A 3,530-nucleotide genomic window follows, 5' to 3' on the forward strand; every position below is an offset into this window, starting at 1 on the left:
TTTTGGTTTTTTGTTTTGTTTTGCTATTGCTGAATCAGGAAGATCTCCCTTAAAGGAACCAAGGCACTCCTATTCTCTGTCAGCAAACAGAGCCCATCTGAGAAAAAAAAAATGTATTCTCAGGTTTTATGGATGTAATCACCCACAATGGTGCCAATTTGTTGTGGGGAGACTACTTGTTTGATGTAGGTGGGTCTTCTATCTATCTGTTGCTTTCATTGGTTAATTAATAAAGAAACTGCTTGGCTTGATAGGTCAGAACATAGGTGGGTGGAGTAGACAGAACAGAATTCTGGGAAGAAGGGAAGTGAGGGGAGACGCGATGGAGCCAGCCACCTAGGTCAGACATGCTGAATCTTTCCCGGTAAGCCACCACCTCGTGGTGGTACACAGATTACTAAATACGGGTTAAAGCAAGATGTGAGAATTAGCCAGTAAGAGGCAGAAGCTAATAATCCAGGCAGTGTTTAAATGAATACAATTTGTGTGTTGTTATTTCGGGTGTAAAGCTAATCATGAGGAAGTCAGGGGGGACAAAAAGCAGGACTGCTCGCCTCATCACTACATTTGTTTGTTCCCAGCTACCCAGACCTGAAATAACCACTCAGAAACTATATCATTAGCAATACTTTTTGGCTAGTAATTTAAGCATATTTCTAGCTAGCTCTTACATCTTAAATTAACCCATTTCTATTATTTTATATTTTACCATGAAGCTTGTGGCCTACCAACAAGGTTCCAGCTGGCAGCTTGCATCTTTCTCCTCTGGCAGCTACATGGCGTCTCACTGACTCTGCCTACTCTCTATATGTCTTTGTTTGGATTTCCCTCCTGGCTTTATTCTGTTAAGCCATTGGCTGAAAGCAGCTTTATTCATTAGCCAATAAAAGCAATGCATATACAAAAGGACTTACCACACCATTATGTTAGTCAGGAAGGAGTAGAACAATAACAAGGAGGGGCCATAATAAGATAAAGCTCCTGAGACAAGTTCTCAATTATTGATTTTCAACAAACAATCCCACTTTCCCCAGTTCTCCTGCCTCTTAATATTGTGTTCAAATTTTGAATTCATCAATGGATTGATTAATCACTACCAGTATAGAGCCTTTTGGAAATAATTCCATAAACACACCCAGAGATGTATTATAGATTAGTAAAGTTGTCAAGTTGATAGTCATGATAAATTAGCCAGGATTGATAGAATATATCTTTGCAAATAGAACTTGGATGGCTGAGGTAGGAAGGTAGCAAATCTGGGACCTGTTTGGGTTAGCCTGCACTAAGTAATTGTTCATCATAGTTACCTTATATGACAAAGGGATACAGAAAGGAAAGAAGAAGAGGTCATGAATTTCAGACATGAGACAAACTTGACCCACCATTACTGGCCCTGAAAAAAAGGAGAGCCAAAAGCCAACAAATACAGTGGCTTCAGGAAGCTAGAGAAGGGGACAAGGGGCCAGTCAGCCAGACCCAGGGACACTGCACACCATCAAATGATGTTGTTTGGAAAAATTTTGAGGCAACTCTGCAACTTAATGTAAATCCCACAGTCGTATAGCTCCAGATACCTCTGGGAATGGTTGAACACTGTTAAATAAAGTAACTTAAAAATGATTCAGGGATGTTGGCCCTGAGAGGGCAGCATCTGAGTGGCTACTTGGGTGCAGGGACTAAGTATGCTACTGTGACCCCCTGTATCTACAGGACTATAACAACCTTCCTTGCAGGAGGTCCTGTGGACTGATACAAGATTCAAGCAATTGATGCCACCAATTCTTATATCATTGATTGGATCACAAGGAGAGTTTAGGACATGTTGGGGGTGGGAAAAACGCTATGGAGTATCATTCATTATGTTGGTGATAATGTTTGCAGAGGCTTACTCAATTTGAACAATTATTTTTAAAGAAAGCCTACTAGAAATAGAAATGATTGCCTGTGGGAATGTCACAAACATTCAGCATCATTGCTTTATGACATTTTTGGAACCTCAGGTATTTGTTCTTATGTGATCTTCCTGGAGCAAAAGATAGAGAAAATCTTGCCGAAGTCTTTAGGACACCACTGCCTTCCCTAGAACCAAAATTATACTTGAAGTAAAATAAGTGTCTGATCTCAGTATAAAGGGTCATTTGAAATTGCGGATACTAAAATGCTACAAATACTACATAATCATCAATAAAGCTTAGATGTTATAGGAATGGGGGATGGATGTTAGGTCGAAAATAAATATTCAAAAGTGACTCACTAAAGTTACTTAGTTGGAAGTGAGAAATTATGTACATTGAATCATTTTAAAAACTATGACATAGCATTTTAATTCTAATATTTTCCTTATTGGCATATATACTATAGAGATTGCTATATTGATATAGAGTTCTATAAGTATGCGATGCAAATATTCTTTTTTATATTATAATAATTTACATCTCTAAAAACACTGAAGAATGTTGCTGTAAATGCCCAATTATGAAAAACCGAAAGCTCAGTTGCAGATGCAGTGATGGAGTCAGTCGTGCACAGCTGTGAGTGGTGTTGAGAAGAGCACACTGCATCGCTCCCCAGGATGTGCTTGCCTTGCTCAAGCTGCTGCATTGTTGTGTTCATAATAGTACATACTTTTTTTCAAATACCCTTTATCAGAATGAAAAGTGCAGGTTAATTTGTCCTACTTTTCAACTTGGCTAGTGCTGGTGTAAACTGAGCACAGGTTCTTGTCTATACTCAGCTAGTTTTGCTGGTAAAACAAAACAGGAAACGAGCTATCCTTCCCATCTGCTTCAAAGAAAAACTGTTAGCATGTTGATTAAAAGCTAATTTTGCTGACTTCAAATATTTTGAATGCTACCTCACAAGAACTCAAGGGACATAAAGTATATAAATATGAAAATGAGTTTTATAACTAGAAAACACTAATAAAGAAGGTCATAAGGGAATTAAAAAAGAAGCTAGAGAAGGTAGTTTCCAGAAAAAAAAAAAGGTTTCCCAAAAGGAATACAGCCCTGCTGACACCTTAATTTTAGTGAGATGAATGCTGTACTTCTGACCAAAATAACTGTCACACTAACCACAACAAAAACCTTCATGTTGTTTAAACTTCTGCATCATTGGTTGTCTGTTATGGTAAAAAAAATAGCAAAATACTAGGCTGGGAAAATAAGGTCCACAGAGTATGAAGACAAGGCTAGAAAAAATCTAATTCTCAAACATCCTTGTCTAGTGGCCCTCCCACTGCACCAGTCTGCCTTACTGCATTGGTACTTGCCCTTATGGAAATTTCTCATAACAGCAGAACAAACAGCTGGCAGAGAAGGAGAGGCATGGTGTCTAACTGGGATGAATTTGAATCGCAATGTTGGAAATCCAGAGCTAGATAAGAAAACAAGTGGAAGAAAAATATACTGACTTAAAAATGCAAGGTTGCTCCAATATATAAAGTTAACATTCCTTTTTGTTATTATTTAAATGTCTATCTTTGGTCTTTTACTCGCTAACTAGTCAGGAATTTGCAGAAATTCAGACAG

At 38.1% G+C, this 3,530-nt stretch overlaps 1 pseudogene; it reads left to right on the top strand.

The window, feature by feature from the left end:
• The first annotated feature begins 1,499 nt into the window (after positions 1-1,499).
• On the top strand, positions 1,500-2,106 carry LOC113458033 (annotated as a pseudogene).
• The last annotated feature ends 1,424 nt before the right edge of the window (positions 2,107-3,530 follow it).

Source organism: Microtus ochrogaster, unplaced genomic scaffold, assembly GCF_000317375.1.
Source record: "Microtus ochrogaster isolate Prairie Vole_2 unplaced genomic scaffold, MicOch1.0 UNK1, whole genome shotgun sequence".
Taxonomy (NCBI): domain Eukaryota; kingdom Metazoa; phylum Chordata; class Mammalia; order Rodentia; family Cricetidae; genus Microtus; species Microtus ochrogaster.